Genomic DNA, 27915 nt, shown 5'->3' with positions numbered 1-27915 from the left:
TCCCTTTTTTTGGTTTGTTTTTCTTAATTTTTGTTTCCCTTCACAACAAATAAGTGAAGTGAACCAAAGGGACAAACCCGAATTAGTAACAGGCCGAGAGCGTGCCCATGGGCAGGAGGCAGCAGGCGGAGGGCTGGGGAGGGACTGTCAGGCAGTGGATGAGCAAACCCTGTTCCCGTGCTGAAGTCAACCTCCAAAGTGCATAAGGGGGCAGTGTCAGTACTTGTGTGGTGTTCCCTTAGTGTTGTGCAATGTTGCAACCTTTTCTTTGCTTAGTTTCTATACCTCCTTGTGCATCTCCAGGCACTGGTGATGAAGCTGCTTAGTGATGGGATGTGAGGCTAATGAGGGGGGCCTTAGGGAGAGGAGGCTCAAGCCAGAGCCAATTCAGGCTCCTGCAGAATACCTCCAAGTTGGCAGCACCCCAGGCATTACCCATAAGTCATGGGGCCACCTGCTCAAGTCACCTGCATCTAAAATGCATGGAGCCAGATCCTGGCCTCACCTCCATTCTCCAGTGGCAAAGAGCAGTGCCACGAAGACAGAGAGCTGGCTTAAACAGCCGTATGGGAACTCTTCTTGCATAGAAGAACTCCCATAGTGGAGGCCCCGGGGAGGATGGGGGGTCAGAAGGGAATGGATCTAATTGATGACATGGCCGTGACTGCCATCACAAATGGGAGCGGCTGTGAGGTTAATATATCCATATATGTATGTCTAATTCCCAAGCAAAACTCACTGACTTTTAAAAGAGAAGGATGCTCTAATGGGAATTGGCCCATGGCCTTCTACAGGTGAAGCATTCGGTGAACTAAACACCTGTGGACTGGGGAAACTGGTTGTAGTGGCCGGTTATGTCATTCCTACTGTCTGGAGCAGCCAATAGGCAAGTCACTCTTCCTACCGCCTGCATTTCGGCTGTGGTGGTACAGCCCCGTTTTGCTTTGCTTTCCTCTGGAAAGACCGGGCAGATGCCAGGTTGTCTTTGGGCCAAGCCTGACTTCCCTGGGCTGCAATAATATGCAACACATTCATGTAGCTGACGGCAGAGAGCTGTGCCTTCACCTCTCCTTCCCATAACGCTGCAGTGACTGCTGCCGTCACAGCCAAAGTCAGCAGAGCATGCCGGCTCCAGGCTGAGGAGGGATCCGGGAGCGAAACTGCTCTGATGCGAGTGATTCATGCCTGAATGATATCCTTTCACTTCCAGGGGAAGCGCGGGAGAGGGGAGCATGCTCCATTTGCTGCGACAGGGAGATTCTGCTTCGGATGTGCAGTGGAGCTGGAATGGATCGGGGGGCTCTGCTTTCATCCCCAACGTGCCAGGCCTGCGTGAATCAACCGTCCCCACTCTAATGACCTGTTTCTACACAGATCCTGATGCCAGATGGATGCATGGCAGCACATATAGTGCGTGTGCACAGTATATAATAGCAGGCTTAAGTGGTATCTGCCTTTAGCCACAGTGGGGGAAGAAGGGTGTCCATCATCCATTTGGATATGCTCCCAGCATGGATGGGTCCCAAGTCCCTGAGACTCCTGTGTACAAAAAGGGCAGGTGGGTAGTGATGATCCTTGCTAGGATGGATGGTGCCATCTCTTGTCCTCCCGCTCCATGCCCCAAGATAGCTCCGTTACACAGCCCACAGGCTGTACCTCGTCCAGGATCCCAGGGGCACCAGCCAGTTATTATCCAGGCAGTGTCATGCCTTGAATTGCTGCTGCCCACGTCATGTGCAGCTTCCAATTCTCAGTCTTGGCTCAACCTCACGAGAAGCATTTTTGGACCCTACCCATACAGATGGCTTTTCCACGGCAGTGGTAATGCATTTGCAAAGCCTCTATTGCTGTACAATCCAGATGCTATTGTGCATGCAAGCGACTGGTCAGGGCCTCTGATGGGCTCCTCATTATGGATCGACATGTGAACAGATAGAAGAATTAAAATAAAAGACCAGAGTGGTGTCATCTGGCTATAGATATTCTGCTGGCATCAGCTTGGAATGGTCCTTATGCAATTAAGCCACAAATGAGTTGCATAGATCATCTCAAGTGAGGGCTAATAAAACCCAAGTCCTGTACATGACTTAAGAGACCAAATCCTATTTTCAGCCATAGCTTAGGCACTTTGGAAACCCAAGGAGCAGGTGGGGAGGGTGCTTTGCAGCTGAACGAGCAATGAAAACAGGGCAGCTCTGCAGTTTCACTCATCTCAGCACCTGGAGCTCAACTTTGGGCTCTCCTGTTAGCTGACCTGAACTGCAATCAGTAAGCAGCATTAAAACGCCACTTGCCTCGTCTTTGCTGCTGTTGTACCTGTGTTTGCTGATTCAGGTTAGCCAGCGAGTTACAAACCTGCTTTATATTTTTGGTGTGAACGTTACCAGGTGCCCAAGTCCCTCTAGGAAAAGAGACTTTGGTTCTTACCTCACTTAGACTGCACGGTCCCTTTAAAATCATCATACTCACATCTATCCAGGCATGTTTGCTGGAGCAGGTCCTATGCTGAGACACTGTGAGAGAGTCCAGGGGCAAATGGAAAGGGAGGAATGGGGGTAACAACAAGTTTAAGTGATGGATGTACATGATTTCTGCTCTCTGTATTAGGTCCCCAACTTTTATTTAAAGAAGATGTGTGATTAGAGAATGACTTGAGGAGCTAGAAAGCAGACACATAAATATATAGCCTTGGACTCATTGTTCATGTAACCGGAGTCCCTTCCAGGTAGTCAGATTGGTTTAATCTGATTTATCAGAACATTAGATGCCTTTTTAAACACTGTTTCTTGGATGTATTGTATTAGTTTCCTGGTTTGGGAGCCTGTAGGGGGCACTCAGGTCATATTGTCCAGTTTTGCTATGTAACAATGTAGGATAGAAACTCCTTTTTTAAATGAAACATGAGAAACCTCCATAATCACGTGACTCCAGGAGTTAGGGGTTTAAGCAAAGTGTCAAGTGTGGCAATAAAGTCCTATAACTTTACAGTACCAAGTCAGGCCCTACTTTGCCAGCTGACTGCCTTTGGGCATGCCTGAAACCCAGCTTTAAGGGCAGCAATGTGGGGTATGCTCTATCCGGACAGTGCCACGCTCCTGTTTTGCACACTCACGATCCAAGATCACAAAGGAGGAACATGCACAAATTCCCACTGTCAGCAACCTATTTTCCACTGGGCAAACTGCCTTTCCCCTCCTCCAAGTTGCTGGGAGGGAGCAGAGCAAAGCTTTTATTTACCAAACCATTTTACTAACGCCCTGTCGCATTTTTGTGGTTGTTGCCTGCTTGGCTCCGGGGGAGATTCAAACTTGTACACTGTTTTCACCAGAGGACCGTCAGATTTTCACGGGTGAATAAATGTGTGAATTCTCATGCAGGCCAACACTTTTTGCAAACAATTCCTCAGGGTTCAGAAAACTTAATTTTCACCTCTTGTTAACTGCTGGTGGGATATTCAGAGAGCGATGATATTTCCTTGAGTCTTCACATGTTCACTGGACAGGAAAAGTATTATTATTATTATTATTATTACTGTTATAATGACTATTATTATTAAGTTATAATTGAAAGGGAAACATTTAACTTGAAATGCAAAGTCCAGGCATTGCACACAGAAGCTGCAGATTACTTTAATGGAAAGCTTCAGGCTTGTCGCCTTTCCCCCTTGGGGACCTCCTTGTCTTTTGCTGTTATTCTAAAACTTCTCCCCGAGACAGCCATGCTACGCAGGGAAATTGTTGTGGCTGGGCTACGTACATCTTGAACTGACACAGAGAAGAATTAGCAAGGATGGAGAAGGGAGAGGGAATATTCAAAGGCAGGACAAAGCTAAGCTAAGTCTGCTGTGAAGGAGGTGGATCTAGGTGTGGATGATGCTGATGTTGCATTAGAAATGCCTGGGTAGGTGGAGGGTCTCGTAGCAACATGGACGGCAGTGCTCTTAGCAAGAGTATGCACTGCCCTTGCACTGGAGAACTGGATTTTCTACACTTACAACAGAGTGGAGTCTGCAAGGTGAGGCTGCCATGTCTTGCAGCATTGGGTCTCACCAGTGCAAGGCAGAAAGGTGGGTGGAGAAAACCAGCCGGTTGTTCCTCTTGATGAAATACCTGCTGAAGAACCAAACTGCCAAAGGAATGAGGACTGGGCTTGGGAACCAGGAACAGATTAAATTCTAGCTCCACTTGCATGGCACTGGGTAGCTCACCCAGCGTGGTATCCAACTCTGGCTTTGGGGAACCACTTTACAGCACTTTGGGCTATGTAAGCCCCACATAGGGGATGCACCACTGATGGTGTGGGGAGTCCTGGTGGAGAGAGGTCAGGAGATGTGCAGTGCTGCCAACCCTGTGACTCTTCCCCCAAAGACTACAGGTATCTCAAGTAGTCCTCGGTCACAAGAGACTCCCCTTCTTTTTCTCCAGTTTCGGGATATAGTGTAGGAAAGCCCCATCCCAGAGGAATGGAAGCAGTAGCTTAGCAAGAAGCACTGATGTACCAGGGGAGCGGCTCTGGCCTCTACTGCTATCTTCCCCAGGCTGGAGGGGAGGCAAAGATCCTTCCAGCACCCGGCCTGGTCCTGGACTCCAGCAGGGAAGGGGCTGGGCCTTGCAATGAAGTTGCTTGGAGGAGGTCCTCATTTCAGGGAAGCTGAGAGCAGTAGGAGGGACCACTGGGCTTGTTTTTTTCCCCGTGAATTGGGCCTTTGGGTTGATTTTTTTCCAGTGATGTGGAGTGGGTTGGAAATGAAATGGGTGAAGGGGAGAGCTGGGCTTTTGGTTTCTGCTTTGGGTTCTTCCTCCCCAAGGAAGCTGATTTGCTGCAACTGGGGTGAAACAGTGTCCCATCATGGGCAGGAGGATAAAAAGCTGAGCCCCTCTGCTCCCTCACTCTGTTTCCTTTCCCAGGTATCTCTAGGCAGATATGCAAATATTATATAGATTTTAAAGGTATTTTGAGCTATTTTTTAAAGCTTTGCTCTGAGCATGCTGGCGTGTACAGGATCTGTGTTCACTTGAAGGAACTGACCCTGACATCTCGCCCAACTGCCTCCAAGAGGTGGGAGTGTGTCCGGATGAGCCAGGGCTTGTTGGATCTGTCATTTCCCCTTGATTCATAATGTGGGCTGAGATTTGGGAATTAACCACGCTATCATGCAATATTAATATTTTCCGTGCTGTTTGGAGTCATTTCTTCTTCATACATTTGCTGGAATGATGCCGGTGTTCAAGGACTTGCTCGTTTGGTGGCACTCATTAATCTTGTACGTTTTATTTGATACTGAAGTTATGCCTCATGGGGGTGGGTTGGTTATTTGATATGGGGCAGGGAGGGCACTACTCTTCACAGCCAAACGACTCTTGAGTGGCATTTGTAGTTGACTTCGCCACCCTACGCGGTAGCCCTAGGAAGCAATGCAAGGCTGTGCAAATGCGACAAAAGGCAAATTTGCTGCCAGTCCCAAGGCATGGTAATGAACGGTGCTCATCATTTTTATCCTGTTCTGTTTTTCTCCTTTCTCCAGATCCATAGCTTCTCTTCTCCATCCCCATGAGCTTTCTACTGCTGTGACACTTGATCTGTGGAAGGGCTTCTGACACCAGCTGGAAGTAGGAATTGCACGTTATTTCCCTGCATGGCTGTTAATACAGCCAATTGATCCTGATTTCCATCATCCTGGTTATCACAGTTTCGAACCAAGAACCCAGAGCCAACCACCCTGCATGGAAACGTGCCCCAGCTGTCAATCCTCGTCTGCCGTCTTCAGACCACGGATAAGACTATGATGGAAGACTATTCTCCTCCACTGCGAGGGGCTGTCCATGGTGCTGAAGTTGTAGTCTGGAGCCCACCATGAGGAACGTGTCATGTTCCTTGATGCTCTGTCTCAGAAGCTGTGCAGGTCGGTGAACGCAGCCCAGACCTGGCAGGCAGCACCCCCAGAAATCTTTCTTTCTTGTCTTTTTCCTCTTTTAGCCCCCTCTCTCCTGCCTTCGCGATGATGTTATTTGCACTCATTAAAAAACAGTATTTGCAGCCCAGGGCTGAACCTCATGCATCTCATCAATGTGATGGTCAGTACAGGCTTCCTCTCTCACCTACCAGTGCCCCTCAAGTCGGGAGCAGCAGCATCTTCTTCTTCTGGTCCAGTGCTGAAATGCCAGCACTTGCACCAAAGTCAGTTGGGTCCAGCCACTTGCTCTGCAGAGACCTGCGAGCAGGCTGCATTGCATCTTATGAGGATCTGAGTAGATCTAAAGGAAGCAATTCACTTCATTCATGAATTCAGACAAACTGTAGCCTCTAGAGTGCACTGGGACAGAGGTGCTGGGTATGTGGGGGCCCAAGGGTCCTAGCCCCACGTGTGAAGAGGGCTGTCACCTGAAATGTGTAAAACTTTCCACATGCCCATCATTTTAGGTCCTCTCAACCCCCTGGCAAAAATAAAAGTCAGTGCCTATGCACTGAGCCATGGTGTTACCTACCCCTACAACAGCCACAATCAGTGCAGAAGATTTTTTGTTCTAAGGGACGACAGCTGCAAGCAAAGGGTTACATGGTGATATCCAGGGCTTTCAGGGGAGCTTGTACTCATGCTCTCAAGGTGTTGAGTCGATGCTGTTCACGCTTCCTACCCCCATGTCATGGAGTGAGTTAAGTATTTGCCGTCCTGGTCTGCAGAAGGGAGACACAAAGAAAACTGTAGCAAGTCTGTGGCCAAACTGGGATTCACTCTCAACATCTGGCATCCAAGTGCTAGACCATGCTATGGGTCATCCCGGCCTTCACCCTGCCTGCCTCCTTCCCCATCTTCAGCCATTTTCCCCCTCCTCTAACTCTCTCCTGTTTGCTCTTGAACTCCTTCATTGGCAGGGCACCGTGTGCCAAGAAAGCTGACTCCTGACCATTTGCCAAGGCTCACTTTCTCTCCCTGGCACACAGATAAGATGTTAATAAGGGAGAAGGCATTGGACACAAAGGGTGAAACATCATGTCCCAAGCCATCAGTTTGTCAGAGCTGGCATTGTCTAGGAATGGCTTTTCCCTTCCAGTTCTTCTCTTCCCACCGTAGTCTTTTAGGGTTGATGATAATGTTGCTAGTGTCCATTTTGTGCTCACATTGGATTACAAGTGAGCAGTGAAGTGAATACTGATGCATTATTCCTCTTTCTGAGGGATAGAAATGGTCTCTGACTTGTAATGTAGAAGAAATAATTTGGTAGTTGATGCATCCAGTCTGGTTTCTTTCTTTTTGTTTTTGGACCTCAAGATCAAGAGCTGCTTTAAACTCAGTTTTGGGCAGGAGTCTCTGCAGCTCAGAGGCCTGCATGCCCCTGGGATGGGTGCTGGTTCCACGGGCAGGGGCAGGCAGGGTGCAAATCACGGCTGTGCCCCGGCCCCAAACCGTCACATCCCAAGATCCCAGCCCTAGCTCCAGATGCAGCTCCCCACCTGACCCTCCACCTTGCCCACATGGGTCCTGGCTGGTCTCCATTCAGGCAGGCTACCGGGCCAGGGCTGGGGTGACCGCATGGGGCTGGGGCTGATCCATGATCTGCTTCCTGCATGCCCCTGCCCATGGATCCTGTACCTGTTGCAGGGGCATGTGGGCAGCGGATCACAGCTCTGCCACAGGGCCGAGCCCCATGCAGTCACCACTGGGGTCTCACTGAGTCCACTTGCCCATCTTATTCCCAGATACTGCGCCCCACCAGCCTGCAGCCCCTTCTCTGGCCCCAGACCAGGATCCCACCATGCTTGGTGCTTTGCAAACCCAGGGGAAAAAAGAGGTCATGCCTCAAAGAGCTGGCAACTGAAGGAGAGTCTAAGATTGCAACGCCCCATCAGTACCTGTTCATCCTGCATCTCGGCCTGGCGATAGGATGATGTTTTCTGTATGATTGTCTGGTTTCAGTGTTTCTTACTAGAGGGACCGTCAGGAATGTCTCTGGAGGCAGGAGGAGATGCTAGGTTGAAACACTCACCTAACAGCTTCTACGTCGGAGGTCTTAAGGGACCATGCCAGAACCGTTTGCTCTGATGAGTCTGGTTTTTAGCTGTCTATGGGTCCTGATTGGCCAGGAGGAATCGAAGCCTACCAAAATTTGCTGACTTGAAAGGGCTCTTCCATCTGGAGTGCATGGGGACAGCTCTGAGAGCTGTGCTCAGGAGAAGCTAAGTCTCTGAAAGTCGCCTTTGAGGGAAGGTAGGATTTGGGTTGGGCTGTTGTTTTAAGGTCCTTCCTTCTCTAAGGCTGCAGAATAAAATGGCCTTGTTGTAAGGAGATTGTGGGGAATAGGTGTCTGAAGGGACGAAGCAGAGATGCCCCAGGTCTCATTAGTCCCAAGGGAATGGAGAGTGGTTGCTATAACTAGTGTGTGGTCTTCCCGTGCCCTGTGGGTTTTGGTGTCTGGGTCTCTAACTAGTTACTCCTTGCTTCCTTTACAAGTGTCCTTTCAAATCTTGCAAAATTTCTTTGGCCTTCATGAAGTTCATATTTTTGTTGGTGAGTTTGGGCCATCTCTAGGCTTCAGAGGGAAATGTGGAGCCATGGAGGACCTGGGCAACAGCATAAGCTCTTCCTACAGGCGATGGGGGTGAATCCACTTTCTAACTCGCCCAAGCCCCCTCATGCTGTGTGTACTGCAGGGTACAGGGTGTCTTTGGAGGAGAAAGACATTTTCCCTAAATTGAATATAGGATTATTTCTGCTGTAACCTAGAGTGAGCAGGTGACATGGTAATTACTTCTAAGTATAATCAGTAAGTAATCTGCAGTCGATATAATTACTACCTGTATGCACACTATGTAATTACTGTATTATGTAGTGACAAGGTATTTACCAACCATATCTTTCTTAGTTACTAAGTAATTTGAGAGAATTTACATGATATTTATCTCTGGGAAAAGAAAAGCAATGTTACTAGGATTTCTGTTGCAAGTTGTCAACTTTCTGCTGGCCAAAACTGGGTGGGGGAGGTTTGACGGTAAGGAAGTTGCAGGGGGTGCATCTCAGACACTTTTCTCTTCCTTTTTTTGGTTAGTATTTTCCAAAATTCACTGTGTTTGTGGCATCGCAGGTAAATGGTAATAGCTCCATCTTGCAATCCAGGCTGTGTTGCAACAAGTCCAAATATAAACAGACCAAAAGCTCCCTGTTTCTTGGACAAATGGGAGTTTAAGGTTTCAAAGAAGTCAGACATTTCTGTTCTTCCCTGGTGTGTTACGGGATGGGTTAAAACTTCTTCTATTCTTTATTCCTTTTTGCATTAGTTGCTTTTCCTTAATGGTATTTGTTCAGACAATATTGAAAGGATAAGAACAAAGCTCTTTTGTTTTCTGCAAAGGGATAGTTCTAACCATAAAAATCATAGGAAATGAGGGCTAGAAGGGACCTCAGGAGGTCATATCTAGTCCAACCCCCTGCCCCAACTACATCATCCCAGTCAAGGCTTTGTCTACCCAGGTCTTCAAAACCTCCAAGGATGGAGAGTCCACCACCGCTCTGGATCACCTGTTCTGGTGTTTCACCACCCTCCTAGTGAGATAATGTTTCCTAATATCCAACCTCAACCTCCCTTGCTGCAGCTTGAGCCCATTGCTCCTTGTCCTGTTATCTGCCCCTACTGAGACCAGCCCAGCTCCATCCTCTTTGCAGCCCCCCTGCAGGGAGGTGAAGGCTGCTATCCAATCCCCTCCCTGTCTCCTTTTTTTCAACCAAAATCAGCCCAGTTCCCTCAGCCTCTCCTCACCAGTCCTGTCCCCCAGCCCCTAACCATTTTCATTGCTCTCCACTGGACTCTCTCCAACTTGTCCACATCTTTTCTGTACTGGGGAACACTACAGATCCCTCTGCATTTAAACCATTCCCCATTTTTTTGTTAACTGAAGGCATTAGCCAGGTGGTCCAAGTGAATGCAATTGAGGGCTACAGAAATAGCGCTATCCTAGTTAAATTTCTGTTGTTAACATTTTATTATCATCAGTCATCCTCACCTTGTTTGCTATCTGCCAAATCAATGTGAGGGGTGGGTCCATGCATTCCCAACTGAAGCCAAAGATGACAAAGTGGGAACCGGGTAGGAGACGATGTGAAAGTTTATGGGTCTCTGCTGAACTCTCTCATGTTAACACATTGCATTTGCAGTGAACTACATTTCTTGTGCGTGGTCTGCAAACTGCGGTACTGATCTGCAGTGCTCCTGCTAAGTGGATTTTTTTTCTTGTAGGCAAAAACCAAGGTGCAGAGATGTCAGGAATCTGATTTCCAAAACAACTTGGGAGCCAGGTCTCCGAGGCATTCAGGAGCAGAAATCTGGCTCTGAGAGGTGGTCTGCTTTGGGGAATCTGTGTGCACGCCAGGGGCTGCATGCCACCCAGTCTAGGTAAGGTGCTCTTTCTCTGTTGTATGCTAATTTGAAATAAAAACGTAAAACAGAGCCAGACTTTATGGAGTCTGTTCAAGCCTCACTTCCCCCTTCCCAGTGGAGTTTTCAAGCTTTTTTTTTTTCTTTATTAGCCTTAGGAAGAAATTAATTTTCATCAATACAATCCAAATGATTCACCCTAACTTGTGGAAACGCTGTACTGGAGAAGAAAGAGCTCCCAGTCTCCTCCATGACTCACTGTGTTCTTGGATGCGGCCCATCACAATGTATCAGCAAATCATGTTATATATGAGAAGGGAAGAGGACGCAGCTGGCGAAGTGCAGGAAACATTGGAGATCATGGCCTGTACTGGTCAGTGCTGGGGAAAGCATCGTCTCCTTTTCTATCTAGCCATCTACCTTGCATGTAAAATGTTGCTAGCTTTAGACCCGGAGAGATGAGCAGTGCTACCAGGCGGGTACGGGATGCCAACTCAAGGAGCCTGTGTGTTGCACAAGGTTGTACCACGCAAGGTAACACCCGGGCATTCATAACTCAGCTAGAGAGATCTCTGAGCATTTGAAACCTGATGCCCAAGTTGCGGATGAGTAGGAAAGGAGGTATGTGTGTGCGCGTACAGTTGCTTTAAAATGACCCATTTGGTGGAAATGTAAAAAGCAGAAAAGCAGCAAAAAGAAGCTAAACCATCCACTGGTTATAAAATAGGACATGGGAGGGGAGGAGGGGCTTCCGTGATGCAAAAATGCATTGGCTTTGTTAAAAATAAACTCTGCTACAGGATGAGTCATTCCAGTTGCGTCTAGGCCTGGCCCTTCTGGCCAGCTTCATAGCTCTTGTGTTACTATGGAGGGGCATAATCCAACAGCAGTTGATAGACACATCAGGACATGAAGGGGGCTGGAATAGCGTAGAGACCTGCCCTCTCTCCATTGTGTTGGCCTGGACTTTGGAATAACCTAAAGATAGCAAAACCTTCCCAGTTTAGCCAGTAGCTACCTGCATGGCAGGGCAGGCTTTTGGGCAAGGAGAGAGTTGAGTGAGGCCTCACACCAGGCAGGTGTTTTGTATGAAGGGGGCCCGATCCAGCCATCTGAAGTCAATAGAGTCCCCTTGAGTTATGGGTGAAGCATTGGGTTGAACCAACAACGGCTATCTCAAGAATTGGGTTTAAAGGGCTGTTAGTACCCGAGAGCACAACAAACACAACCAATGTCTCGAGTCACATCAGTAATGATGGATTTCCCCCTTGTTGCAAGTGCAGGGTGTGGAGAGACCCCTTCTGCTGTGGGGTTTAATTGCTGGTGAACCAGAGCTGGTTGCCACTATATTCTGCACCAAGCTGCAGCCGGAAGTGCAGGTGCGGTTCGTTAGGGTTAAAATGTTTATGCAACATTATAGGTAAATCAGGTGCAGCCCAGAGGGCTCCTGGGGAGCTGCCAGCTGAAGGCTGAACTTAGCTTAAGGTGGTGTCGATGGTTTCCAGAAGGGTTGCGTGTTTGGGCGACTTTGTGCAGTCGCTTTGTCAGCCTGCAGTGTTCCCTGCCGGTCTTGAGCCAACCAGCGATGCTGCCGGCGGGGAAGGATCTGGATGGTTTTTGCACTGGGGGTAAACTCAAATTCACACCTCAGTCTTCAAGTCCCATAATTGTGATGAGCAACTGTTTGGCAAAGAACAAATACTGGCACAACAGTCGCTAGCCGTTGCCATGCTTGCATGAGAGAGCGAGCGGGGAGAACGTGGAAGGGAACAGGAGACGTGGAGAGATTAACTCTTAAAGGCAGAGACATCCTGGTTCTGTGCTCCTGGGGAATTATACCGCATACAGCAAATGCGATTGCACTGCGAGGCCATTATTGAAATATATGGACTGGAAAGGTCAGCGAGGAATCAATTAAAGGAGCCTGCTTGACCCCCTTCCAAAAATAATTATAATAATGTCCCCTCTCAAAGCTTTCATGGAGAGACGTGCAGGGGAGGGACTCTTAATGAGCTGAAGTGCGGGGTAAACGGCGCGGCACTGATGAAGGTTGCCTTCCTCTCTGCACCAGTGTCCTCTGTTAGCAGAGAGAGCCCGTGCCCGGATGAAGCATCCAAGCAGACCTCGAAGGAAGCAGCATGGAAGCTAGAGCTAATTGCACACCGCTGCCATCTATACTTGCAAAAATAAAACTCGGTGTGCTAAAATGGAAAGTAATTAAGACGTATTTCATATCTTGGCGCGGCCCTGCATTTTTATTTTGGTGCGTGCAACTCGGCAGGCTCCTCACGCGTTGGTGCTGTTGCTATATTTCAGCGCAATAAATCCCAGTGCCTTTGGAAGCTGACAGCCCGTTCGGGATGTGATCGGAAAATCAACGGACGCGCTCTCAGGTTTAGTACTTGTCTGCGTCAAGCCTCCTCCTATCCATCAAGATAGGGCACGCCCCGCAAGCGCGCAGAGCGCTGCAACCTTCTCGCCAGGGGAGCTGGAAATCAGAGATTGGAGCGGGGGAGGAGGGAAAGGAGAAATGGGGGAAGGAAAAAAAAAATCCCAAGCTGCCACCGCAGCGTTCCCATCCAAGCCCCAAGAGACCCAGGCAGCCCCAGTCCAGCCCTGCGAGTATTTATTACACTTGCAGAAGGGGAAGCTTGTCAAGGTTGACAGGTGCAGAATTGAACCCATCTGAAAATAAATAACCATGCATTTAAATCTCCCCGCCTGAAGGCTCTCGCCGCACTTCCCCAGCCCCAGCTGCAGCTCTGGCAGGATGAAATCCCTGAGATGGAGAGGGCTAAAGAGCTGGCAGGGCTCTGGGCTGGCTCTCTGCTGAGCATCTCATGGGCATGAGAAACAGCCACAGACTTTCCCTCAAGTACTGTCTTCACCTGTGAGACAGATGCTTGCTGCCAGCTGGGATGGGGTCTTCGAGGTGTTAATCTCCATGCCCTGCATGGAGGGGAGATCTTGGCAAGGTCTTCACATGGTGGGGGTCAGATGCCAGCTTTGTGGGAGCCCAAGAGATGCTGGATTTGCTCACAAGGCAATGGTGTTTTGGCCTCCAGCTGAGTTTCAAGGGCCCCTGTCCGCAGGGGAGTGGTACAACAGGCAGTATCTGAGGGCTCCTTCTCCAACCCAGGTCCACGTTCACAGGAAGCCACCCCAACAGTGCTGCTGTTGGTGATGGTGCAATCCAGGAACAGCTACTTTGAAGCCTGCTGGTACAGCTTTGCTCTAAGCTGCTGGGATCTACACTTAAGCCCATAAAAACAGCCTCATCCAAAACAATCTCTAGCTGTGGCTGCGACTCTGCATCTAGACAGCTGCCAGTGATGTTGAGAAGAAAGGAGAGAGCCCTGTGCTGAGAGAGCATGCATGCTGTCGTAGAAAATAGCTTTGCTCCAAAAGACACCTGTTGCAGTTGCAGAGCGGTGCCCGGGGAGCGTGCGCGTTGCAGCAAGAGGTTTGCCCAGAGAGCGCGCCTGGCACAGCACAAAAGCACTTGTCCTGCTGGGGGAGATTGCAGGCTGCGGCGGGGAGGATTTCCTCTCTGCGAGAGGATGCATGTTATTAGGGAGCTCCCCGCTGGGCCTGGGGTAGGCGGCGTGCACGATGCAGTCAACAGCCTCGCCAACCCAAATTACAGTCGCAGCACGAGTCAGACTCGGAAGCCAGCTCAGATGCATGGGCTGCTGTCGCTGGAGTGACTGCCGTGCAGATGTGCATCCAGGGAGGGTCTCTATAGGGATTGCTCTCTGGCTGCGAGGACCGTGCATGCTGCTGTTCAGGCTGGTCTGTACCGTGTCCCAGTGGGTCTCCAGCAGCTGTTTTCAAACCCAACGGAGGCCAAGAGCTCATGGACGGGGGCTAGGATTGAATGCAAAGCTGTCTCATGAGTGGACTTCTGGCATGTCAGCAGAGCTGAGGGGTCAGGGCAAGCGTGGGGGTGGCTCAGCCCTTCCCCTTGCAAACCTGCCAGCCTTGTGGCTTAGACAAACTCTTAGGGAGCATCCGGGGGGTGAAAGGGTTTTGCCCGAGGCCTGCATGTCTGCCAACAGGGCCAGTGTGCCTTGGTAATGTGTCAAAGTTGGACACGGCATGAACTGCCCCCATAGTGCTGCCTGTGGCTGCTTCCTTGTTTCTTCCCACAGCTCTTCCTTTCTCTTGTTGCACCTTGGGGAGTGAGCTGGAGGGAACAATAGGAAAGGAAATGAAAGTACAGGTTGGAGGGTGTCTCTCCTCTTCTGTGGACAAGACTGGCAGGGGATTTCTGCAGTGTCCTATACATGCACAGTGTGGACCCAGCAGCGCTGCCTGAACCGAAGCATCTCCCCAGCACCTGCCGTGATGCACCCCTGTGGTAAACGCATCTGTTTAAAAGGTCCTTCCCTGCTAAACCAGCAAGCACAGAGTCCAGGAAACCATGTGCGCCCATTGCTCTGCCTCTGGGTTTCCTTCTCCTCACCTCTCTTCCTGCCTTTGTCCTGTTTCTCGCTCCCTCACTTCCATTCCTCTCATGCCTGAGCTGATTGACGCCTGATCTCCTGGCTAGTTTGGCCCTCGAAAGTAACCTTCAGTTAACTGCTCACATAACTTGCCTGTCAGTTCTCATAACAGTCAGGGCATCGTTTTTGCAAGCGCTCTACAGTAAAATTACCCGCTTTGCTCTTGTCAAGCAAATGAGCCCTGAGGCTTATACGAGAGCCGCTAATGCTCACGTCGGGACAGGGCTCGGTGGACTGGGCGGCCTGCTGGGGCTCCGCTTCTGAATCCGCCGTGCCCCTGCTGAGCGGCTGAGGTTTAATTAACCTTCGTTAGCTCTCCTAGGGATAACGTTTGCCCTGATTTTTGTCGCATGGGGTCAAGTGGAGCTGGGGACTGCTGCAGTGCCTTCATTACACTGTTGGGATCCTGCTATATTTTTATCTACAGAACAGAGATCATTTATGATTTAATAACCTATGATTGATTTGCATATACGCACCTGTGGCTGTAGCTGTGGGGGAATTAGGGACAGACCAAACGAAGCTACGACTGAGTCTCTTAAGGTGGATGGCAGTGACCTTGGGCGGATGGCAGCGACCTTGGGCATGCAGGTTCTCTCTTCTCCCTGTATCAAAGGTCTCCTTGGAGAGGGAGAGTGGGGGGGAAATAAAGGTAAAATGAAGTTTCCTTTCTAACCCTGATAACGTAATTTGTCTTGCTAAAGGTGCAGCCAGCTTGGAGAGAAGGATGAGAGTCTATCAAAGATAATGCCATGTGATGCGAATGCACCTATTTCTGGTGAGTCTTGGTGCTTCAAAGCTGGGGACCGCGGTTCTTATTTTCCCACTAGGTACCCGAGACGGAGAGAGGGTAAGTGATGTGCTGGGGGCGCAGCATGGCAATGAGTGGCTAAGGTGAACCCAGGACCCGGGCTTCTCCACCTTTGCTTTAATCACCTCTTAATAGGGGGCTCGTTGCTGAATTGTAAGCAAGAAGGATCCCTCCCTGAGACCCCATCCACTTTTTGCCTTTCTAATTATAACTCCCTGTTGTCACGTGCTGCTGACATTTCCCGGCTCAGTCCCTTCCCGCCTGCTGAGCAAAATCCCATCGGCTCTTTTTGCTTTCTGCTTATAAGAAGTTATCCGCCCCTCACTCTTCCAGTGCTCTCCAGCCAGGAGGATGAGGAGAAAGGGCTTGGTGGCATCAAAGGGACCCAGTTCTGGCCTCATACCCAATACCAGCATTGGTTTTGGTGCAGTTACTCAGGAGACTGGCTTAAGGTGCAGGAGCTTTATTGGCCCAGAGCTCAGTCCAGCAGCAGAGGGGAGGCAATAGGTACCTTCCTGATGCAGGGCCCTGCCAGACCTCCGTTTGGCCCCCAGTGTAGGTTAAGGTGGCCTTTAGGCTGTCCCCAGCTGCCTGGGTGAAATAATCAGCTGTGGTGAATCTTCCAGGGCAGTCTTGAATTTTGGGGCTGTGTCCTCTGACAGTGCATGAAAATGTTGGCCCCAAATAGGCCAGTTCCCCTGGGAGAGACAGCACTGCTGTGGGTTACCTGGAGAGGGTGAATCCATCTCTGCACACACTTCCCCGACGGTCCTGTGCTGGGGGCGAAGGGGCCTAGGAGCTTGGTCAGGATTGCCCCAGCCCCAATCTGGAGTGAAGCTATTTGGTGTGCACCGCACAGTCCATGTTGCTGTGGCTGGGCTTCAAAGGGTCTTAGCTGAGAAGAAGGGTGGATATGGGGTGCCAGTCAATGCTTACCATTCAATGGGCACAACTACACATACACTTTACTGTGCAGTAGCCTATTTTATTACATATTAAAGCGGTGCATAAAAACCTATGCTGTTATGCTAATGCGCAGTAAAATAGGCAACTGCACCTTGAAACCCATGCTATTATGTTAATGCGCAGTAAAATAGGCAACTGCACCTTGAAACCCATGCTGTTATGCTAATGCGCAGTAAAATAGGCAACTGCACCTTGAAACCTATGCTGTTATGCTAATGCGCAGTAAAATGGGCTACTGAGCATTAAGCATCACCTAAGAAGCGTGCACCTGTGCTACTATGCATTAGGGCAGCCTAACGCACCTTAATTTATTACCTCACATGGCAGATCCTCAATTTAATGCGCATTAGGAAAAGTGCATCAATGCACATGTAGATGGGCCCCATGTTCCCAGACACGTCGGCTTAGTTGAGAATTGCCGGCTACTAGTTGCATGCCTACCACCAAGGACTGTGTGAAGAGCTCAGGTCTCTAGGGAAAGGAGGCTAAGCCCAGCAGGCCTCTGCATTTGCATATACAGCTCGATGAACTTGTTTAGAAGGCACAAAGCAGTCCAGGTCCCAGGATATCGGGATCAAAGCACATCCCTTCCAGTCCTCGGTATAAGCAACCCAAGACACCAAGGCCTCTGCAGTAATCGAGAGGTGAAACTAAGACAAGCCTTTGCTTCTCCCCCTATCCAGGATCACCAGCTGGCCTGCTGCCTTGTGAAGGATGAATCCCCCGGGCTCCCCTGAGGCCTCTTTGCTGACTCTTCCTCTCTATCTCCTCATTTGCTGGCCGCTTCTGCTAACAAACAAACACGGTCTCCTTGCCAAGTTTGCGGGAGAAACGCTCCCCCGTCCTGATTTCATCACTGCAGTGCTCCGGCAGGTCAGTGTCAGCAATCAATCCCCACCTCGCCAGCCTGAAAATGAACAGATTAGAGCAATAAGGAGGTGTTTAACAACGTCGGGGCCAGAACGGCCATCAGCATTTTTTCCGGGTGTGTGGAATCAGCAAATAAGCTGAGATCACCTTTCCGAAGCTGTCAGAAGGGAAAGGTACCATGCCTGACAGTTTAATTGCTTTGCTTTCTCTCCAGCTCCCCTGGATTTCTCTTTCAAACTGGAGGTGCCTTCTGGTTGCCAAACAAACGCTATCTTTAACGGCAGTTGTTTGCGGCTCGGCAGCGCACAGGGATCTCGAGGAGTGAGGGAAGTAAATTGCCGGGGAAGTGGTCATTAGCACATATTTACATAGGTTAATTGCACTGGATAATGAAGGATCAATTTATTTTTTCAATGGGGCAGCTGATGGAGACACCTCCATGATGGCACTTCTCTCCACCTTTCATGGTATTCATCAGTGTCTCTCCCTACCTGGCAGATGGAGACTGCTGCATTTAGCTAAGCCTCTGCCTCACCTTGAAATGTGGGACGTGCAAATAAAGGGATGCATAAATGAACGGGTTTGTTTGCCCCTGCGGGCAGTATTTAGCTTCCCAGATATCAGACTTGCAGGCTTCTGAGTGCAGCTGCAGACATCAATGCCTGCGCCCACAGTTTTGCAGCCGTGTTCATCTGCCATTAAATATTCCCCTTGACAGGGATGAAGGTTGGTGTTGGGAAGTGAAAGTTTTCATCTCTGAAGTCCATTTTTCTTGCTCTATTTGGGGGTGGGGGGCACCAGTTAATCGCATCTTGCTAGAGATGCTTGCAGTTTGGACTATCCAGGGTTGGTTAGACTGCTGTGAAACCTGGACTATATCTAAGCTAGGACTAGGAGGAGTCCAAACACAGCACCGGGTTCATTTACTGAGTTCTCAGCCAGGCTTTGCAGCCTGCACTGACCTCCCAATTGCTACGGCTGGACTGGACAGCTACTGGCACTTGAGCCAGCAGTCCTCAATATAGACATTGCCTTTCATTTGGCTGTGATCCATTATGCCCAATGACTTTGCAGATGCTTGGGTATCGTGGTGGTGGGTGGAACGGATGAATTTAAATATATCAGGATGCTGACCTGGGATTGAAATCCATTGGCAGCCTGTTAGCAAATGGCTTCTGCATGTCACCAAAGGCAGAATTTTATCTGTCTTCCCAGCGAAGCAGCTGCTTTGAGGAAAGCAAGTGTCGATGGCCCAAGGTTTAAAGCTTTGTTTAGGTTTCATCACTGCATCTGGGACAGTTCATGCGATTCTTCTTATGCTTCTTAAAACCAACACCTCGGGACATTTTTTGGCTATGTTATCATCAGTATCCAATATAATGTCACCGTGAAGAATGCCCCCCACGTGGAAGCCCGATTACCTGCCTGCACCCACGAATCAAACAGCTGAGCAACCGACAACTTCAACTGCAGCGGCAAACGGATCCCTTTTTTAATGCATGCATTTATTTGCAATTTTGTGCGCGCCAAGCTGTGTTCGCTCGGCGTTCGTTCCTCTTGGATTGCTTGCGAACCAGCCATGGAGGCGAGGCGCGACTCTGGAGGAGCAAAGCTGCTCTCTGGGGAGGGAAGAAATCTTTCCGCTTTCATGCAATTAGGGATGTTGGGAACCAGAGACTTGATTCAGCTTCATCCAGAACAGCGGCATGTAATGATAACAATTAATTCCTGTAGAATTAGAATTATCAGAGAATCTCCTGTTAATTAACGGAGCCTGAGAGGTAACATAAGTAAATGAATGGCAGTGAGCACTTCAACTGCAGCTGAAACATCACTTGACTTCATGCCTCTAAGTGAAGTCAATGGATTGTAGCCATGTACGCGGTGTCTGAGTTTGGTCCCAGGCCATTCTGGGACGGTTGTGGGGTGATCTATGGGTAGTGCTGCTGACTTCGATAAAACACTTCTGATTTCCCCAAGTGACGGGGAGAGAAAAACTGTAAGGACAACTGGAGAGAGATCCTTGCATTGGGATAAAGGTGCTGGGCTGCCCACCCTATTCCCGACGTTAGCCACAGCTATCAGTTCCTCCCTTTCAGAAGTGTTACATTAAAATAAAAACTCACTAGGCTCCTCCATTTTTATTACATGAACTAGGAGCAGAAATGTACCTGGAGGGCACACATAATTTATTTAGAAATATGGGAATAGCAAAATATCTGCAGATGATAAAAAAAAAATAAAAAAGAATAAAAAAAAATTACCCAGTTCTCAGGGTTATTTGATCTGCTAATTATCCATCCTTCAGAATCCATTATTCACACTTTCTTCTCTCCTCCAAGAAACCTCTTTGGCAGGCATATATTTTTCTACAAGATCAGCAGAAAGGAAAAACGAGAGTCTGCGAGTTGTAAACCATTAATAGGGAGGAAACACACAACAGCTTTCTCCGTTTGATCTTTTCCGCTAAGCGGGTCTGGATGGTGAATTCCACCAGGGAAGAAGGAAGCGAGGCTTTAGCAACTGAGAAGAACAAAGTTTTGCAAATGTGGCTTTGCAAAATTAAACAAACGAGCGCACACTGCAACTCGGCTTGAAGCACATTTGGCATCCAGGCAAAGGCACAGCAGAAATGTTTGTGCGTGTTGACAACAGCCTGATCTGGGATCTCCCGCAGCTCGGCGCTACAAAGGCAGCCTGTGCATCAAAAGCAACACCATCTTGCATCTTATTGTCTGAGCAGAAAGCCAAGCCGCCGAGGTGGCCGAACGTGGTGCAAAACCACTGGAGGACGTGGGAAGATCCCCACCACTTTCCATGAGCTTCAGAGTGGCGTATAGCGGTCGTTATTGGTGAATCCAAGCCTGCTGCAAGGTCTGATGCCCTCCGAGTCCTGACATGTGCAATGGTTCATAGCCTGTAGGCAGCGTCACTAGCAAGTTCTCAGTTATACACAGAGGATAGCGATCGGACAGCGATGACAGAAGGGAGGCGTCAACCACGGGAGGAAATGATGCAATAGCTACGTTACATTTTGGATAAGCATGATGGGAAATCACGCTTTGGATAAGCATGATGGGAAATGCTTTGGATAAGCATGATGGGACTTGCCAAGCAGCACAATCTCTGTATTGAACAACGAATTGGTGGTGCTGCCCACGTTCAGGTGATGTGGCCACGTCTCGCTGCAAAAGTTTAGGGAACTGGAGCCTAACAGGGATGACTGACTTAATCTGAGTTTCCATGGGCGTCCTCTCTAGTTCATGTGAGGCAGAATGGGGGATCCAACGGAGTTGGAAAGCCATTGAATGTGAAGAGTTTGGCAGACTAATGAAGTATTACTTGCCACGATTATCTTTCATAGGTCAGGAATTCATAGGCCTGAGCCCAAACATGTGGGAAGTAAGGGAAGCAATAGCTTGGCCCCTCCATGCACAGCTGATCCCATCCAGTTTGCCCTCTTTCACACTGGCCACAGCATTCAATTCAGTCATAATTCAGTTTTAAATGATGGGTCAGAGCCCCAGCTGCTGTAACCCAGTCTCCAACAGAGGATCTGGCTTGCTAGGTTCGATACGTGGCTGTTTGTCAGCTTCTTGTTGTCTCAAACCAATTAAGAGCGTTAAAAAGGAATAATTAGGGAGGATGCATTAATTAATACCGCTAATAATAGCCTAGAGGTATGATTTAGCAATATGCGTAGAAGCCAAGTCCCTGGGTAGGGAACGTCTGGAGACAGAGCGGACGCACCTGTAAGGTCTTTCCATGTCAGACGCTCCCGTTGCTCTGTGCAGAAAGCAATCAAACTGCTCCGCAAATAGTAGTTCCAGGGTCCCTGCTAATGGCTGCCTAGGAGACAAGGATGGCAGTATTAATTATATTTTCATTATTAACTGCTTCCTCCCATTCTTTCCTTTATGACCAAAGCAAAGACCATACTGAGGTCAATAGCTACTCAGTGTCCTAAGGGGGGGAAAAAAAAAGAAGAGTTGAAACATAAGTTTAGCTCACCAAGAAACATAGCTGCATTTAAGAAGAGCACACACCAACTGCAGATGCGTCCTCAGCCTGGCAAAGTGTACTTATACCCAAAAGCTTTGCAAAGAAGAAATTTTCCAACTATTTGAGTTGATCCAATAAAAGATATCGGATTTCCCCAAAGCACCTTGTCTGGTGATGTCCTTAGACCAACATGGCTGCAACCTATACCTCTCTAAAGGACCATCCCTTTAGCTGATGGATTAAGTACACCTGAATGAGGATCAGCCTTCCCTCTAAGCTGTGCGGCCGTGCAGACGTGCCTGGCAGTGCGGCATGAGCACACCTGCGTGGCCATGCACGCTGCACAGCTTAGAGGGAACGCTGATGAGGACGTGTCAACGCTAGGAAAAATTTGGTATGCTAACCACAATTTGTTGCCATTAGCTTGCTTGCCAAACCTGGTATGGGAGGGTAGATACACACCGTATAGACTAATGCCCAGTAAGATACATAGCGAGCACAAGTTTTTGTGAACTCAGCGGTGTATTGGCATCCTAGGAACCATTTTTTGCTCGACTTGTTTGGAAAGCAGTGCTCCTGCAGGCTCATCTGCTGCCGCGTGGAAGCAAAGCAGTGCAAATATCTTGCTAATGCTCCAGGAGATGCAGCTGGCGATGAGCACCTGGGTATCCAGACTAGGGAGTCACATCTCCCACTCCTTTGGGTGCTGCGGGCTACAGACATGCCTGCGTTTTAGCCAAGCCAGCCTGATGTACTGTTTGGCTGGATGAACCTTTGCAAGGGGAGGACTGACTTGGGATTAATCTGGAAGTCAGGAAGGGGTCAGAGTTGAATGCCCTGGCTATAGATGTAAATCAGCTTGTGGGTGACCTGAAGACGACCCTTTACAAATATACTCTAAAGATTTGAGCAATAACGAAGCTATGACATCCCTTGCTGAGCTGGTTAATTGGGATCACTGTTAAAAATGTGGCATTTTATGTCCAATTGGAAGTTTATAGGCGACAGTGCAGGGCCCAAAGGGGCCCTGCTCTTCCACAGGTTCATTAGGTGCTGCTGTAATGAAAATAATTAATATGACGAATGCAAGAAGTCAGCATTTGCGGGGACTGCTGGAAGACTAGTTGCAATCAGGCACATAATCCCACTGGTTCCAGCGCTCTTATCCTCTACACTTTATGCTGGTTTTTTTGCTTTTTTTGCACTGCCCTCAGCATGGACAGTGCTGTGAAGTCCTCTTAGTTATGATAATTTTAGATAGTTCAGATGGCTTCTTGTTGGCTTAATGGAAGCTGATTTCACCGGGGTTTTCTTCTATAAAAGATGCAGGAGTATTTCTGCGGTCTGAGGTTTGATAAAAGCTCGTGTTTTTACCAACTTAAAAGCTTAGCCCATTGAGGAGGCAGCAGCTCTTTAAAGAGAAGTCATAATAATAAAATGATAGCAGAGGAAAAGTTGAAACTCTCTGATGTGACGGAAAAGGCAGCCGTCTTGTTGGACAGTTTGCTTTCCACGGTTTTCCAGCAGCTGTCAGCAAAACTGAATGCAACCTGAATCAGTTTAATCACCAAAACTGAATCAGACCCACTTTGACATTGCTTAACTGCGCCTGTGGTGCAGCTGGATGGTAAAGGCTGGGCCTCTTACCTTTTCGCTCCGTGCTTCTGTGGGTTTATCAAGGTGCTATGCCATCCTCATACATGAAAAATGAGGAGCCCTTCATGTAAGAAAGAGAAGCTTGTTTGAAATCCCAAATCACTACGGCTTTGATTCACCAAAGCACTTCAGGACGTGCTGTGCTGAGTTCAGGCCTAATGGCCAACTGGCTCATGAGCGTTGAGATGGGCTTTCCAAACCAGAGGCCAGAGGTTATCATGTGGGATGCTCCATCATTGCTGTTTCAATCTCTGGCTGAGTTATGGATTTGGATGACTTGGAGCTAGGTGAAGTGTTACCCAGAAAGGAGAGATGAAGCTGGCTGGGAGGCTGGGCCCTTCGGTTGGAGAGATACCCTTCCTTTGGCACGCAGGTTTGCAATTGAGGGATGTTTCTGGAGATTTAAAAACTCCTAGAGGATGGGGTGGCTCATGTGGCCATGAGCCCCTCCACCCCGTTCCTTATGAAATGGAGAAGATGAGACAATTATAGCTTCTGCTCTGGGATGCAGACATTTCCATGGCTTTTCCCATCCTGGAGATCTCCTGATTATGGCGTTGCAGTCCTGGCTGACGATCGCGGGGGAGTTCCCATTAGTGCCTGGTACGGCAGCCTGGATGCTGAGCAGGGTTAGCCCCAGGAGCAAATGAACCCATCGCTGCCTCCCCGATCACTTGTAAATGCATTTCTAAAAGCCAGGTTCACCTGCTAAGGCTTAGCTTCTAGCTGCTCTCTCCACGTACAGCCTCCACAGCAGAGATCAGCTGACAGCCCCGAGATTAATGACCAGATGCCGGTTGCAGGGTTTTCTCTGGGGATTACCCCATTGCTTTGACAGAGCCAGGGTTTGTTAATAATCACTGCACAGTGTAAAGTCCATCTGTTCACTATGGCTCTTTCCTGAACCATATTAACCGTGGTGGAGATTTAGGACTGCCCAGGTAACGCAGGTGGGGCTATGACCCCTATGCCTATGTGCTTTTATGAATGCAGGGGGACCTATTGTAAATACCTAGAATTGTGTTGTCTTAATATAAATAGACCCAGTAGCTTTAGCAATAGGCACATTACGGTAAGATGAATTATGCACACACAAACACACACGCACACACACTCACTACATATATATATATATATACACACACACACACACACACATAATGGTAAGATGGTCTATACCATAATATATACATTATAGTAAGATGAATTATGCATACATGCACACACTTTATACCTATAGATATCTGTAGATATACATATAGATCTATAGATATAGATATACACACATATCTATATCTATAGATATAGATAGATACAGATGTATATTATATACAGATAATTCTTTCTGTCGGTCTGTCTGTCGTGTGCATAATTCATTTTACCTTAATGTATATATTATGGTATATACCATTTTACCAGTAGATAGATCAATCGATCGATTTATAGTGTGTGCGTGTGTAAATATCTATGACTACATCAATGAATAAATATAAATGCAAGGTCATATTTTCTGCCTGGGCTTTTTTTTTGGTTGGTTTTTGTTTTGGTGGTTTTTTTGCACAGCAAACTTACTCTCTCCCTTCTTAAGTATTGGATCTCCAAAGGATAAAGCGATGGATTTCATAAGCCCACTACGCTGCTATGTGACTTCAGACAAGTCATCCCATTTTTCTGTGCCTCGGTTTCCCCTCCCAAGCTTTGTCTGTCCTGCTTTGACTGTAAGCTGTATGGGACCGGGTTATAGATGTCTATATGTCTCTGTGGGTTTGTCTGCACTGCCTCAGGGTGAAGCCAGGGAGCAATACCATGCCCAGGCTGCACATACTCCCTCCCAAACTAGCTACCCTTCGCGGGGCGGTAGGCATGTACTAAGATGCTGTGCTGCTATCGGTATATGCCTTGCATGGGACTAAGATGCCTACTTCCAGTTTAGGAGGGAGTGTGCGTGGTGTGCCGCGGTCTGGTGCTCAGTGGCACGCTGCTGAGATGACGTAGAAAACACCTGCATGCTTTTTGCGTCCCTGTTATTGCTCCATAATGCCCAAAGCAGAAGACAGATGGGATTATTGTTTTTCAGAAAAAGAAACAAAACATTTTGGTTTCTCTTTACAGTTGGTTTCTCCTTCCTTTACTCCCACAGTGTCACTCTGGCATCCACGAAAGAGCTGAATAACCTTCTAGGTGGGAAAACCACAGCCGTGTATCAGGGACAGGCTAGGTGAAGAGGCAGGAGTGAGACAATACCTCACGACCAGCAAAATGCTTCAGATGTTTTCTCATTAAACCGTGCTGTTGATTTTTAGCAGGGACATCAGTCCTTTGAATTTCTGGGTCTTGCCGGGGTGAGCCGCCTCACTGCTTCCCAAATAATTTTTCTTTGTCCTTCAGGCTGCAGGTGCCTCTTGGCGTATTGTGCCGCCTCTCCTCGTCCTCTCCGGAGCTCGGGAAGGCTCTCTTTCCCCCATCCCTGCCAGGGTGAATTTGTCTCCCTCGGCAGTGTTGGGGAGGCGGGAAAGATGTCAAAAGTAGGATGTGAAATTCATTTTGAAGTGAGTTGTTAGGAGTGGGGCTGACATCTCTGACAAAGGGAAAGGTTACCGAACACAGCTTTTCCAACTCCTATCTCCTCATTCCCTTCTTGTCAATCATGACCGGCGTAGGCCAAATTACTTGCGGCAAACAACTTACTTCTCACATCCGCTTAACCCGGCCCCAGGGGAGATGGGCCCAGCGTGGTGCACGGCTGCATGGCCACGATCACGAGTCGGTGCTTGGCTCGTGGTTTCGGTGGGGCCGACTGCCCCGGGAAGAAGACCTAAAAGTGCAGCCCCTTGGGGAATAGGACGGTGGTCCTCAATCAAACTGCAGTAGACTCCACTAAAAACTGGTTTGGTTTCTCTAAGGGGGGAGGCCTTTCCTTCACCTCTGCACTGTATAAAGATTGCCTCAGAAAGCATTTTCTGCCTTTTTTTCTTTTGTCCTGCAAGATACTGCAGATGGGGATGGGAGGGCAATGTCACCATAGGCTTTGCTGCTGCAGGTGCTGCTCCTCCCTTATCTGAGGATTGAGAAAACTGCAGGGAAAGAAAGAGTGGTCAGGACCTGCTATTTCTAGTGTAATGGAAAAAGGCAATGCGGGAGTGTGAAAAGAAAGACTGCTGAAGGCGATTTTGGCTTGCACTTGTATTGATCCCCAGCTTGCAGATGACTGAAGGAAATGCTGAAATGCCGGCTGAAGTTGCAGTGGAGGAGAGGTGGTGATCTGAGCATCGTGAGATCTGTAGGGTATGACGCACCGAGAGGAAAATGAGTACTCGCCTCATCAGGAAATAGCACAATTAAACAAAAGGGTCTTCTAAATACAGCTGAAATGGGCCAGTCGGCGCAGGCTGGAGGAGCCCCTTCCCAAGGGCCATGCTGTGTTGTCCTAGAACAGGTTAGGAGGGAGGGTTAGAGTCAAGTCAGGACAAGAACATTCATTGAGTCAAGCCTGACGTGGGTAGAATCGCTGCTGCGGGGACCTAAGGCTTGCATGTTAAATAGGAAGATTTCTCTTTTTCTGAGGCCTGCTGAAAAGACAAATTAAGGTCCCTTTTTGGGCCGTAAGATTTTCATCTCTCCATTTTTTGTAATTCCTTTTCCTTTTTTGAGGGGAGGGCGCTGTATCGGGCGCAGAGTTAGGCGATGGTATAAATCAGCAAGGGTTTGTTGGCGGTAAACTGGCTTTGATCCACTGGGGATTTGGCTTGAGGAATCAAGATGGTCTTTCAGGGACTCTCATGGTGGGAACTGGCCTTTTATTTGGGTGGTGATGCGATTCGGCAGAGTCCAGCCGTGACAACCTTCGTTAAATAAGGTCATCAAGTCTCAAAGTCTAATGGGATATTTGCTCAAGGACAGATTGGGTAAAGACTTTAGGTTTGCTTCTAGATTATTTAGTAAAATTAAAAAAAAAAATCACTGTTCTTTTCTTCCTAAACAGATGAATAAAAGGAAGACCAGCAGCACGTTGCTCACAATGGACGACCAACCTTGCAACGCCCGGAGGGACCTCCCACCACGCCGGGCCTGACTGAGTTTGGCCCATGAGGCAGGAATTTCTCAGTCTTTCAAGCTTGTTAAGTCTCTCAGAGTGAGTAAATAATGGAGAAGGTTTGGAGGAAGTAGTTATCTACTCTCCTCTTCTGCGTCTCAAAGGAGAGTTTGGTGGATGAGACTGCTGACACTATAACCAAGGCGTTAAGAAGGACAACGGCTTTGCCTCTGTCACATGCTGTAGGAACACAGCAATTCGTGCTGCTTTAATTGATCTGTCTTGAAGTGTGGCTCGTCCTGCACGTAGCTTGCTTCCTTCCTTCCTTCCTTGTCATCTTTTGGTTGCTCATCCATAGTAAAACATGCTGACCTATTACGGGGAGGCAAAACACAATGCTTAGGCGTTACGCCTGATGGATTCAAAGTCCTTGTCTTGCTCATGCCTGGCGTCGTCCCAGTTTTAGAACTTGGTCATCTCAAATGTCTGGCTCCAAACCCAAAGTCACTTGGATAAAAAGAGTTTTAAACTCACGCCCTCTCTAGTTTATTCAGCTTATTGCATGACTGCGTATTTGACAAATGTTAGAACCACTCGCATCTGCTATGGGAGGGACCCAAAGTCCGTAAGAATAACTCCCAGTGAACCCAAAGGGGTTTAGATGAAATCCTGTGGGTCATGCTGGAATACCATACAGCAGGCATG

At 48.5% G+C, this 27915-nt stretch overlaps 1 long non-coding RNA gene across 1 annotated transcript in view; it reads left to right on the top strand.

The window, feature by feature from the left end:
* LOC112549857 overlaps positions 1–27744 on the top strand; it is a 32874-nt gene extending 5130 nt beyond the window's left edge. The window contains exons 3-9 of the long non-coding RNA XR_003093430.1: positions 5525–5902; positions 10230–10385; positions 10520–10988; positions 12684–12760; positions 15577–15650; positions 17333–17522; positions 27160–27744. This is a non-coding gene — a long non-coding RNA (uncharacterized LOC112549857). The remainder of the gene's footprint in view (positions 1–5524; positions 5903–10229; positions 10386–10519; positions 10989–12683; positions 12761–15576; positions 15651–17332; positions 17523–27159) is intronic.
* The last annotated feature ends 171 nt before the right edge of the window (positions 27745–27915 follow it).

Source organism: Alligator sinensis, unplaced genomic scaffold (genome assembly GCF_000455745.1).
Source record: "Alligator sinensis unplaced genomic scaffold, ASM45574v1 scaffold550_1, whole genome shotgun sequence".
NCBI classification, from domain to species: Eukaryota; Metazoa; Chordata; order Crocodylia; family Alligatoridae; genus Alligator; species Alligator sinensis.
Note: the sequence above shows the minus strand (reverse complement) of the source record. Positions and strands in the feature narration are given on the sequence as shown.